Here is a 14,109-nt window from a genome sequence, read left to right on the forward strand (position 1 = left end):
TTGAGCTAAGTTAAGAAGGTGTTGTTTGAAGCATAGTGTACGATCCAGGATGACACCAAGATATTTTGGGTTCCAGTTGTGATGAAGAATTCTGCCTCTGAAACTTAACTCCAGTTTTACGTTCGCCAACTGGTTATTTAGATGGAAGCAACACACTTCTGTTTTACTCACACTGGGTTGGAGTCTCCAGATTTTGAAGTAATTGTCTAATGCAGACAGGTCATTGGCTAAAATCTCTTCTGTTGTCTTCATTTCCTGGTGTTTGACGGCTAGAGCCAGGTCATCGGCATAGCAGTATTTTCTGGACGAAGTGTCAGGTAGATCAGATAGATATAGGTTGAACAGTAAGAGTGAGAGAACTGATCTTTGAAGCAATCCGTTGTTCAGCTTCCTCTCCTTACTTATGTTGCTTCCAGTGATTACCTGGAACTTCCGATCACTTAGCATGCTGTTAATCAGTCGAGCCATTGTTCTGCAGGGTATGATGCGGAGAAATTTGTAGATAAGGCCTTCCCTCCACGCAGTGTCGAAGGCAGCAGTTAGATCAACAAATGCCACAGATGTTTTCTGCTTCATTTGGTATCCTGACTCTATGAAGGATGTGAGAGACAATACTTGGTCGCAGCAGCTACGCCCTGGTCTGAAGCCTGCCTGATCAAGTGGAACTTTCTCTAAGATAGCGCTACTTATTCTGTTATATATTAGCCTTTCAAAAAGCTTGTAGCAGCAGCTACCCTGTTGCTGGGTTTGCCAGGTTTCAGAACAGATATTATCTTCACCTTTTTAAACTCAGATGGAAGTTGACCAGTCAGCAGGATGTCAGTGAAGAATTCTGCCAGCCATTTCTTAGCTTTTCCTCCCATATGGATCAGGAATTCTGAGACAATTATCGTAATATACGAGAGGAGGTACTAGCAGAAGTGAAGTTGTGAAGGCGGCTCGTTAGTTGTCCTTGTGTAGCACAATCGGTAGAGCACATGTCCGCGAATGGCAAAGGTCTCAGGATTGGGACACACAGTTTTAATAAGCCAGAAAATTAGAAACCAGCGCACAGTTCGCTGCAATGTGAAATTTTATTCTATATTGTTCTAGTTTTAATTTGTTTTCTGGTCTTTTCAAGATGTTTCGCAAATGACAGAAGGCAATCAAGTACTAATCTAATGTTCACTTATGATAACGTGCATGGAATGTATCAACGTCCCAATTTCTGTACCGAAAATTGCAATTTTTTTTATTGAACTATGTTGTTTAACAGTTTAGTTCAGTTGCTTTTCTTTAATGAAACTGTTAAGGAACGGTATTTCCGGTGCAGAAACGAAATGGTTAAATTATGTGATTTGGCGAGCAACGCTCCAACGACCCCTTTAAACGTACCGTATCGTGATATTTATATGGATATTACTGCCATTAATTAAGTTAATAAAAAGCTGTCGTATACACGTAGTATTGAACATAATCGGTCATTTTGAAGGATTATGTGGTAGTACCTATTTTCTGTAAAGGGTTAGTGACTTGGAGATCGTCATTCCGGTTACTACACGTACATGTTATTGACTAATGAATTTATTATCCACTATTTAAATCAAGTGTTGAAACCGTTCTTAAATCTGGAACGTGCATACCGAATATCGGTTGTTATATGCCGGTCAATAGTTTTTAAGTGTGTTGACTGTAGCGATGTTCGCCAAGTCACACTTTAGCTTTAAGCATATTTCCGCTGTCATTCACTAAGTTCAATGACCGTGGTCACCAGGCCCGAATTATGATGCCAGTGGTCCAAACACAGTATTTACAGTATGTGTGTGGATCACCTCCATGGAAGCAAATTGAGTACCCCATTGCCGTCACATTTCCCCTACTTTAGTGTTTTCTGCAACTCATAACCAAAAAGTAGCCAAGAAGCTCAATCAGGCGCGTGTATTAGTTTTTGACTTGATTCTAGACCATTTCAGGTCAAATATACTAATCTTGAATAATGACCATCTATTTTGCAACAAATGAATACTTTATAAATGCTAAGACAGTCGATCTAATTACGTTCTGCACAGGTTAACATATACGCCCTTTTTCTCAGCTATACCTTTTATTTCACTTTACTAGTAAATTCAAGGTCAGGAGTTAAGTTCACGTCTTGTCCCGACAAGTAACTATCATACAGTTTATGCGCAGGCGCAAGGTATTATTTCCGCCTAGGGGGGCCTCATGACGCTACGGTCAGTTCCAGTATAGCACTCGTGGCTGCCGCATCGCGGTCGCGAAGTGAGGCCGAGGCAGTTCCAGATAAGTTTTATAGACTGACGATAATTTATGGATTTGTAGTTTTAGATTGACATTGTCCACTATGGAAAGACGGTAGTTACTGTTATTCTGAGAATGTTGGGTTATCCCGACTGAAACCTAGGTAAATTCTAGGCAAACAGTGCAACTGAGATTGTTAATTATTAAAATTATAACTAAAATTTGTAAAATCTGTGTAATATATGCAAAAAACATTTATCTGTGTTCTTATATTCCATTTCTGTGGGAACAGTTATCGATTATGTGGATTCTGTACAAAAGAAATAATCATTTTGCATTTTTTTGTTCGTATAATATTGTGTGTGTCAATTTTGCAAATCACGTCTGTGGTTGGCGAGTGTGGAAACCGACGCAGGCAATGATAATTAAAAATATAACAAAGATATATATTAGCATATTAAATTGCTTATAAATAGTGGAGGGTTAGGCATTACTGTCTCTGACATCTCATAGCCGTGAATGTTGTAAGAGCCTGTGACACTCTTTCGAAAGCTTAGTTCTCTTTCATTTGTTTTTTGACCGAGAAAGATGCCATTGGGCACTGATGTATAAAACATGCGTGTACTTTGAATTTTAAGTTAATTCTGAATATAGTAATTGTTAGAAATACTTGAAATAATTTGTAGCTAGCTTGTCCAGAATTTCATCCCACATTTTTAGCCCTTTTTCAGCGAATTTAGCATTTTTTTTTGTGACTCAGTGCTGCGCCACGATCGCGGGAGTCGTTGCCGCGGCAAATTCAAACTATAATTGAATGAAAGCAGTTTTCCCGCAACTAAACGGACAGGTAATTGTAAATTAAAATTACTTCTTTCAGTTTCCCGGAAACCACAGAGGAGAACTACAGATTTTATTATGTCATTTTCAGATGGGCATGGGCAGCTGCTGGTGCAATATTAGTGACGTAAATAATTTACGTAAATCAGAGAGTTAAAACTTTACTTGTATGAGATCAAAGACTGCTGTGTTGAAATCTGGTCTGGATAATAACATTAAAATCTTTTTCATTTTTAGTTTCATGCTCTCGTGTCAGCCGTGGCATTCAATAGTGTTCAAAAATTAAAAAAAAATCCACTGCAGCTTTTATGTTTGGCAAACATTGCATACTGCAACTTCCACGCGTGTAATAAGTTATTTCCAGTGCATTTCAGAGTCTAAAGTAGAGAAAGACATGTTTAATTTCGTAATCAGTTACAGTAATGATACAGTGTTTCATTTCTAACAAGCCAGATCAGAGTTATGAGAACATAGTTTTGCAAATTAAAGATAAATTAAAGATCATGCGTTCACAGCAGGAAATCTTTTAGTGTTGTGCGTATCCCCACACAATAGATCAGAGTGCACAAAGTTAAAATTTCAACTACAAAAACCAGTAGTGAGAACTGCATTTTATCTTTTGTGTTTGCAACGACAATCAACATTTGGTTTACCTAAGGTGCTATGCAATATGAACTGTATCATACCCAAAGACCATAAAAGTTCAATCCATGATTTTATTACCACCAAGCAAATAAATGACATTCTTTTGCATTCAATCAAACTATAAAATGAAAGTGCACTGGAATGTATAACAGTGCACATGGCCATCCCATGACTTTTGTCACCTCAGTGCATATTTCAGTAGACCTGAAACAATGATTCAATGACTCTTGAAACTATAAGATATTTTTACGAAATATTTTTGTTACGGTTGTCTGTAAATGAATAGAGGTCCTATTTATTAAATTGTCTGTTCGTACTTAATTTTATATGTTGTGATTAATTTAGACACGTTACATACTATCATAATTATCTTATCTGACTTTTGCCCGAAAAAAGACAGATTTTGCTGTCGTTACTAAGCAAATTAAATTTTTACATGCATAGAACTGTAGTAGCAAAACCAAATGACATATGAAGAAATAATCATCGAAACAGTCTTAAATAAGTCATTAACGTTTATTATACTTTAAAAAATTAGGTAATGTACACCTGAAAAATTCTCATTTATGGAAAATACGAAACATTTTTTGACGTAATTGGGTGCACACTTCTGAACCTGCAATGAAAATAATTTTACCAATTTATTGTCATAGGCTAAAGGAAAGTTACTGATTTCTTCTTATTTGCCATATTTCTGGCAGAGAGCACTTTACTTTTAACTGTGAAGTTAATTTCAGTCAATGAACACACAAATTGTTTACTAGCTCTACCAGTTTCGACTGACTATTCACTATCAACATGACGCGTTATATTGATGTTACGAGCCTCATGACGCATCCACAGGCCAGGAAATATTTACTGGCTCGGCTGTTGATAGTGGGAACCTGATGATGCACCTATTGGCCGAGAAGTATTTTTGGACTAGCGATAGTAAGAGCCCCACGACACAACTTTTAACGAAAAAGCTTTTATGGGCAGTTGATAGCAGTAGCCTTATGACACAGTCACCAGCGAAGAAATGTTTACGAGCTGTTGATAGGAGCTTTATGAAGCAGCCATTGACCAAAAAGTGTTTATAAGCTACTGACAGTAACTGATCAGTCGTAACCGGTATAGATATTAAAGGCTTCATGTGAGCCTTCACTGCAATAATCTTTATAGAAGCTCCCTGAATTAGTGTATGTATCTACAAGAATAATTATGAATTTCTGAAAGCTCTGATCACAGCAATGTGTTTGTAACTGGTTACTATGACTAATTTTCTTTGTGACACACAACTGAAATACTTCAGAAATTTGGTGTACACCAGTCTCTCATGCTTATTTCGTAATTAAATTTCGAGTCCTTGGAAGGAGCTGAAAGTGTATCACAAGTGCTTTCCAAAACTGTAGCACAGCGCATTTTAGCACAGCGCATTTCCGGAGCAGTTTCATATCATATCAGAAAATGCTTTTTTGTCATCTATCAGCAAAATAATATTGACAATTTTGCGTATATCGGACATTTATAGTACTAATTTTTTGCTTTCAGGAGAATGGAATTATACCAGTCAACGCGCAGAGAAGAGACTGAACGTGAATTCTTTTTTAAATGTTGTGTAAAACGGCACTTTTTTTCTTTTGAAACCTGTGTATGTGGGCAAATTCAATGACGTGTGACACACTTGGTCTGGACAGGACCTGAAATTAGCACGTTGCGAAATGAGAGTGTATGTATGCGTTTGTCTGCGTGTTTGTGTTTTCCATTGTCAGCGTGCTCGGTTTAGGGAGGGGATGACCACTGCTTTTTGTCGGCGTGTTTAGCATGAAAGGGTGGGAAATTCTGCAAACATTCAAATGAAATACCAGCGTGAAAGCAGCGCTTCCGGTTCTCTCTCTCTCTCTCTCTCTGTGTGTGTGCGTGTGTGGCCTCGCTGAGTGAAACATGCTTGTAACTACGCACCTCGCGGCCGCTGCAGAATCCGCACTCACCTTGTCGAACAGCTGTCGCCATTTCTGGAACAGAAAACGCAGAAGGATTTGTGTGAGTCCTTTGGCCGACCACAATCCAAATACTGCTCAGCACAACAGAAATTTAATCAGCGGAGCCGCAGGATCGTGCAATTGTTTTGCAGTTTCGCCAGCAAGTTGTTTTGGTTTCTCTCTTGAAGCAGTCGCAATGCAATTTGCAATTACTACAGCTTTGGCAGCACGAGCGAGGCACGGGGCAAACATACAGTGTGCGTAGAAACGATAAGTTACATATTCGTGGCGCCTGCACAAAATGCATTCATCTTAAATAAAGAGGGTACTCTGATTAGTCTAAAAAAACTCATATTATGAAACTTAAAACAAACAAAAAATTTCCCGCTGGTACCAGAATTAGACGCACAAAAAGAGAAAGGCTAATGTAGTATATTACAGAGTGCAGCTGCATAACGAGAAAATGTATAAATGCACAGATAATCCAAACACTAATCTCAATTAGAGATGTAACAATAATCCCCTGAGTACATATGCGCAGTTTGCGCTTCGTTTTACGAAAAGCTAGTCTTTCATGCATCTCAGTGTTTATGATGTCATAATTCGTGAACACAAGCCTTTCGCGGCCGAACTCCATTTCGATAAAATTCTTTTGTATGAGTGCGTCATAATACACAACAACCGAAGTTTCTTGTATTACTGCAAGCAGCCTCTATCATGGTGACTCCTTTATGGTTTGTAACGGTAACTTTATATAGAGGAGAAACTGTCACGTTGGCGATGTTATCGGATAACTAATTTACGAATTGCAACACAGTCGCAGCAAAAATTCACAGAGGTTCAGGAAGGTATTTTTATATTTAGTCCAGTTACAGACAACAATATTTTACAGCCTGTAATTAATTTCGGTCAGTGAAGAACATCTTCAGGTACGAATACAAGCAGTTTTCCAATCATATTTTAATAAAAGATAATAAATTAACTTTTACAGATAGTTTATTTTTAGACGTGTGATGAGGTGGGGCTTTACAGCTGTCAAATAATTGTGAAACTTTAGGTGACCACCAGCCGTTTATTTTTCTACCTACATCTTAATTGTTCGCTTCAAATGCTATAATTACAAGCCGGTTACGCTTTTCTTCGGCTTGATAATGGTCAGCTGATCGAAGCCGATGGCATTGAGCACAAAAATACGTAGCTGATGATCATCTACAATGAAGTTTCACAGTAGTGTGTTTATCTCTTCGAACATATTAATGAATTGCTCTTTTTATTGTATCCAGTGGCATAAATTTTTACTTTAACACAATCACAATTATTTAAGCAATTTTAAAAGTTAATGAAAAAGTGTGTTCTTGCTCCAGTGCAGGGTCAAGACGATTTTGACCACCGGACAAAATGATAATACCGATAAAAGTTCAACATTTTTTATTCTTTCAAAGTTTAAGTCAGTACATTGATTGATCAGACATTGATTTGTTTTTACCCGTATTTAATGAAAGGATTATTCTGTTGAAAATTAACGGAATTGTAGATCAGTGTTTTTTTATAAACGAAAGTGACACGAAAATTTTCATCCTCCGAAATTTGAGCAATCTTCATCCCACGTGTGTAGCATTAACGTACTATCCAGTCTTCTCGTGGGGGGTCAACGTAGGCTTCATCATATGCATAACTCTCGACAATACCTTCTCTGGAGGTTTTTCTTTGTTGTTTTAAATTTTTCTGTTCCACATCTTGGCCTCCTTATCAACCAGCATAGGCTTTTATAGGTGAGCGTATTAACACTTGTACTTTATGTAATGTAACTTATCCGTTTATTCACGCATTGCCATATTTAGGCATTGACTTAAATTCGAAAACACTTCGACAATGTTTCGGCCTGGGAGCAGCATTTGTTGAAGCTCTTGGTTCTTCGTTATGCTCTAACTGATAGTCGTTAGGTGATTCGTAACGAGTTTCACTGGGTTGGTCGTTGGGGTCTGCAGTCGGAGCAGGACGATTTTCAGTTTCGGTGTGATCCATAAGAACGACACGATCTGTGGTTTTTGCCACTACAGTATTATGCTCATTGAAAACAATGGGATCATAAGGTCTGACCACCCTTTATTTGAAACCGTTAACTACATTACTGACGGTAGATGCACTGAAATCAGTAGTGCTCAATATATGGCGAGTTCAACGTGTCCCAGTCGCACTGTTAAAAAGTCTTTGATTTTTGTGGAGTAATTAACACAAATGGGACACAAATAGATAGTGGTTGAGGATTGCATATTGTATGTTTATTGATTTATAACTACGAATAACGACATATCTTACCAGTTTTTGCAACAGAGCTCATGTTGAGTGTCTTGAAAATTAAAACGCGTCAAGTAATATATACGACATTTACGTAACGCGGACTATGCTGACGGTAATGCACTGTCCAGTTTTCTGGTGGAATGTCAACGTAAAGCTCGTCGTATGTATCATGCTGTACTGTACTTTCTCTGGAGGTTTCTATAAGTCGTTTTAAATTTTCATGCCCACATTGTGTGCTTCTTTATGGACCAACATCTGGTTTTATAGTTAAACGTACTAACACACTTGGCCTTTACGTAATGAACTTAAGCTTTTATTCACGCAAGACTTCGACTGCGTTTAGGCATGGAAGCAGCATTTGTTGGAGGTCTTGGTTCTTCATTATGAACTACCTGGTGATCATCAGGAGATTCATTTTGAGTTTCATTGGGTTGATCTTCGGGTCAGCAGCCTGAGCAGCAGAATTTTCAGTTTCGGCACGATCCATAACAATAATACCATCTGAGGTTTTCGCCGCAGCAGTATTATGCTCGTCGAACACAAAGGCATCTGAAATAAGCAGTGCTCAATAGAGGAGGAATTCGCTATATTACAACAGGGATATTAATATTTCTTACATTTCTAACCACGCACTTTATTATTTTTCATTAATGACTCGTCAAATCTAGTGTCATATAAATATTGTGAAACAGTTATCGACTAGTGTAACGTGTGCACTGACAATGTCAGGGACTGGGCATTAACGTTTTTGGAATCGGTGAGCGATGGCGTGTAGAGAAGGAACTAAAGATATGGTGGAACTGTGAGAGGGGATGGACCCCAAGAGTTGGTGAACCAGGCATAACGGTGACGAAAGCAGCAAGTACTTGCATTTACGAGTTGCACTGCAAGATACAAGGGATATTGTTTATTGCCTACTAACTATGAGGCTCCTAGAGGTGTAGAAAAAGAGTACTGAAGAGAAGCAGCAATCATTTGGCCACCACAAATATCAAAAACATTAACATTAGCATCAGGAAGGCGGCTGTCGTATTTTGAAAAGATGGAACTGTGTTGCGGTCGAGCTACTACTTCGTGTCTGCTGCAGTAAGAACGGTACGATCAGACCACTACAGTCTTTCAGCAGTTTGAAAGGCTTACCAGTGTTTTGTATAATATGCACAATATAAGTTTTATACGAAATGTAGGCAGGGGTAATCGTTTTCAGAACTGACTATTGTCTGTAACACAATCGAAGCCCTTTCCGTTCTGTATTTCGAGTAGCTGAAAAAGTGTGAATATACAGTGTTTAAGAGTGTAACAGTAGTTTCAATGACGACCATTACTGTATTCAGTGAACAATCTATTTTAAATTCGACACTTGCGCGTGTATGTGGTCACCTTAGAAACGGTCATGTCCGTTGCTGAATAGTCGGACAAATTACGGCATGCTAGAACCTATAGCGCTTGAGAATGGCATGCGAGGCCGAAATTGGCCAGTAGTGAGAAAATAAATAGAATAAATACCTGTAAGCAACTGCCGATTTGGAAGCATTATTTTCTCCTTCAACAAACATACTCGTACAGGTGAGGTACCCGACACGAAAAACATGATCGAACTCTAAAGTCGGTCCTAAGTTTGAAACTTTAAGTTGTCTTTTCATAATCAAACAAATTAATCCAAATTTGAATAGTAACAACTATCGAAGTTTTGAAGTTAATATTTAGAAGACCTTTCGGAAAAATAATTTCTTTCTTGCAGTTAGCGTTAATCCTGTCTAACACAGGCTTGTACTCAATATCTGGCGAATTATTTTTATTTAGTTTTGTGGCAGGATTCCCTTCTTGTGTCCGCAGTCGTCAGTTGGAGGAAAGTAATGAGCGCCACATTCTGTACATTGTTTAAACTCTGTTTTGTGTATCACCATATTTTAGCTGCTTGAGTGTCTTGTTTTCTGAGACGGTAATTGGACATCATCCCAGATTTTGCCTAACGAGCATGAAAAACTGCCTAAACCTACAATGAGGCAGCTGCACCACCCACAGTCATTATGTTAATCTGCCGGTCGGATTCGATCTAGGTTCGGCCCACCTCCATTCCTCGAAAGCTAGTGCGCAGCCCATTATGTTATACGAGCACGGACGTCCCTGTCTCACTAGGTAGTGTGCAGCACATTACTTCTCAATAGGTAGCGCACAACATGTTATGTTATACGAGGAGGTACTTCCCTGTCTTGTTAGCTACTGCAGAACACAATACGTTACGTGAGCAGGTACTTCCCTGCCCTTCTAGCTAGTATACAGTGAATTACATTGTAAGAGCAGGTACCTCCCTGTCTCGCTAGCTGGTGTACACCACATTACATGGTATAAGCAGGCGGCTCCCTATCGCGCTAGCTAGTGCACAGTACAGTCCGTTGTGCGAGCAGGTACGTCCCTCTCATGCTAGATGCTGTGTAGCATGTTATACAAACAGCTACCATACAGCGCGTTATGGCATACGAACATTTACCTCCCTGTCTCATTAGCTGGTGTTCAGCATGTTACATTATACGAGCAGGCACTTCTCTGTCCCGCTAACTAGTGCACAGCTTGTTACGTTATACGCTAGCTGGTGCACAGCATGTTACGTTATACCAGCAGGTACCCCCTGTCTCACTAGGTAATGTGCAGCACGTTATTTTATACTAGCAGGTACCTCCCTGTCCCATAGCTAGTGAAAGGCGCTTTATGTTATATGAGCAGGTACCTCCCCGTCTGGCTAGCTAGTGTGCAGCACATTAAATTATACGATCAGGTACCTCCATCACTGGCTAGGGCACAACGCCTTACATTATACGAGCAGGTACCTCCCTACTTTGCTAGCTAGGGAGCAGAGCATTACATTGTATGAACAGGTACCCACGGCAAAGAATATAATTGGGCAAATTTCCGTAATTTAATGTTATCCATTACGGATGTGAGCTAACGGATGTTAAGTTCTTACAGTAATAACTGGTAGCATTCAACCGTATTTCTGACCTACACACAGCTCAACGACGCGTTTCGAGGGACAGTGTTCTCATCGTCAGGGTTGTAAACCTTAGCTCATGAAGTAATAACACTAAAATACCTACCAACAATAATAATTGCGGCGTACAGCAAATCAAATAGGATAACAGCACAGTGGACTGTAGGTCCTCGTCTTACATTAAAATCGTCGACGCCAGTCAATGGCCGTTCCATGTCGCACGCCACATTACATCAGGCACCTGGGCTCTAAAAGTGTCAAACTGACGCTTCTGCAGAGATACGGAGGTCTTGTGGTCTGACATGCCAGCGGTGTTGCCGTGAAACTGCAGCTGTTGGCTCAAGCATAACGAGACATCATTTCCTCATTTTCGATCGTCACCCTCCACCTACTCCATTAAAGGGGTATTACAAATTTACAATGATGTATCTGCCCTACAATAATTCTACGCTACTGGCCATTAAAATTACTACACCACGAAGATGACGTGCTACAGACGCGAAATTTAAGCGACAGGAAGAACATGCTCTGATATGCAAACGATTAGCTTTTCAGAGCATTTACACAAGGTTGGCGCCCATGGCGAAACCTACAACGGGCTGACATGAGGAAAGTTTCCAACCGATTTCTCATACACAAACAGCAGTTGACCGGCGTTGCCTGGTGAAACGTTGTTGTGATGCCTCGTGTAACGAGGAGAAATGCGTACCATCACGTTTCCGACTTTGATAAAGGTCGGATTATAGCCTATCGCGATTGCGGTTTATGGTATCGCGACATTGCTGCTCGCGTTGGTCGAGATCAAATGATTGTTAGCAGAATATCGAATAGGTGGGTTCAGGAGCGTAATACGGAACCCCGTGCTGGATCCCAACGGCATCGTATCACTAGCAGTCGAGATGACAGGCATCTTATCGGCATGGCTTTAAGGGACCGTGCAGTCACGTCTCGATGCCTGAGTCAAAAGACGGGGACGTTTGCAAGACAACAACCATTTGCACGAACAGTTCGACGGAGTATGCAGCACCATGGATTATCAGCTCGGAGACCATGACTGCGGTTACCCTTGACGCTGCATCACAGACAGGAGCGCCTACGATGGTGTACTCAACGACGAATCTGGGTGCACGAATGGCAAAACGTCATTTTTTCGGATAAATCAGGTTCTGTTTACAGCATCACGATGGTCGCATCCGTGTTTGGTGACATCGCGGTGAACGCATATTGGAAGAGTGTATTCGTCATCGCCATACTGGCGTATCACCCGGCGTGATGGTATGGTATGGTATGGTATGCCATTGGTTACGCGTCTCGGTCACCTCTTGTTCGCACTGACGGCACTTTGAACAGTGGACGTTACATTTCAGATGTGTTACGACCCGTGGCTCTACCCTTCATTCGATCCCTGCGAAACCTTAGATTTCAGCTGGATAATGCACGACCGTATGTTGCAGGTCCTGTACGGGCCTTTCTGGATACAGAAAATGTTCGACTGCTGCCCTGGCCAGCACATTCTCCAGATCTCTCACCAATTGAAAACGTCTGGTCAATGGTGGCCGAGCAACTGGCTCGTCACAATACGCCAGTCACTACTCTTGATGAACTGTGGTATCGTGTTGAAGCTGCATTGGCAGCTGTACCGGTACACGCCACCCAAGCTCTGTCTGACTCAATGCCCAGGCGTATCAAGGCCGTTATTACGGTTAGAGGTGGTTGTTCTGGGTACTGATTTCTCAGGATCTATGTACCCAAATTGAGCGAAAATGTAATCACATGTCAGTTTTAGTATAATATGTTTGTCCAATGAATCCCCGTTTATCATCTGCATTTCTTCGTGGTGTAGCAATTTTAATGGCCAGTAGTGTACAGAGCCTCTAAGAAAGGTGATTTAGTTGTCTTTCACTTACGCGTTCTGAATATTGCCGTGTTTTTTCATGAATGGCAGTCTCCGAAACTTCTAGCAAGCCGAGTATACTGCCGTTCGTTTCTAAGTGGAGCCCACATCAGATCAGTAGGCCGTGGCCTGTTGTTGCATGCAGTGCGAGATGGAAAGGCCACTGACACGATGTTGACGATTTTAATGTGAGATAAGGTCCCATACTCCAATGTGCTTTTATTCTGTTTTATCTTACGAACACTGCAGTCATCATTGGTGGTAGACTTCTCGAGTTAAGCTTTACTACCTGATGAGGGGAGCATATCTCGAAAAGCACTGTTGAGCTTCGTCTAGGACATGAATACTTTTCAGCGTTACCAATTAAGTGCAAACATTTCAGTAATTTCTTTTTTATTTTAGATTAATTAATCTTTGTGCGTATACTGATTGTATCAGTGGCTTACCTATCGTATTCCAACACTGCAATAGCGTTTCGTTGGTTATATAAAAAATATTTAATTATGATCCTAACTAACCAGTCTGATTTCAACTTTATAATTACGATTTCCGTGAGTCTTCACTCAGTGTAATTGACGGTCATTCTGTGGCTTAGTTACATGCTTTCCCAGATGGTTTTGTTCAAAATTGTGGCATTATTAGGCACACGTAACCAAGTTAATGAAATAGATCAAAGTAGAAAGGTTACAAAGACTAGTGTAAACACACTAATTTGTAGTTATTAACGTTACTGCATGAACAATATTCTATTTGGTATTCGGAAAACGGAGTTGGCGGAAATGGAGCGTATCAGCAGAAACCGACCGTCCAAATTTACGTCCCGTATATAAATCCGTTGACGTTTAAATGAAGTGCCCCGTCGGCCTGACAGACAGGACAATCATCGTGTCAACACCGCTCTCATGCAGCGGCGCGAATTAGCGGCCGTGACGTCACGAGTAAAGGCCGCCCGTTCTCTCGCTTTAATGGCGAGAAATCGACTGCCTGGAGCTGTCCACCGCAACATTATTACGTGAGCCCGCCTGTGCGAGCACGGGAGCCGCGAAATAAAAAGACTCCTGGTTTCAGCTAGAGTACACGGAGATCTCGCAGTCGAGGAGAGAGGCGCTTTTTCTCTTTCAATATTTTTAAAACTGAGATTCGCTCTCATTGGGCATCGTAGCCGCCGCTTCTGTCTCGTAGTATGAAAACGTAAGGAAAATTTTAAAAAGCAAAGCTCGAATTTCCCGGGAATCTGTTTATTC

General features: G+C 40.5%; 1 long non-coding RNA gene across 1 annotated transcript in view; it reads right to left on the reverse strand.

Moving 5' to 3' along the window:
• LOC126456515 (uncharacterized) overlaps positions 1-14,109 on the reverse strand; it is an 845,506-nt gene that overhangs the window by 274,036 nt on the left and 557,361 nt on the right. Inside the window, exon 2 of the long non-coding RNA XR_007585370.1 lies at positions 5,691-5,714. This is a non-coding gene — a long non-coding RNA (uncharacterized LOC126456515). The remainder of the gene's footprint in view (positions 1-5,690; positions 5,715-14,109) is intronic.

This window comes from Schistocerca serialis, chromosome 2 (assembly GCF_023864345.2).
Source record: "Schistocerca serialis cubense isolate TAMUIC-IGC-003099 chromosome 2, iqSchSeri2.2, whole genome shotgun sequence".
Taxonomy (NCBI): domain Eukaryota; kingdom Metazoa; phylum Arthropoda; class Insecta; order Orthoptera; family Acrididae; genus Schistocerca; species Schistocerca serialis.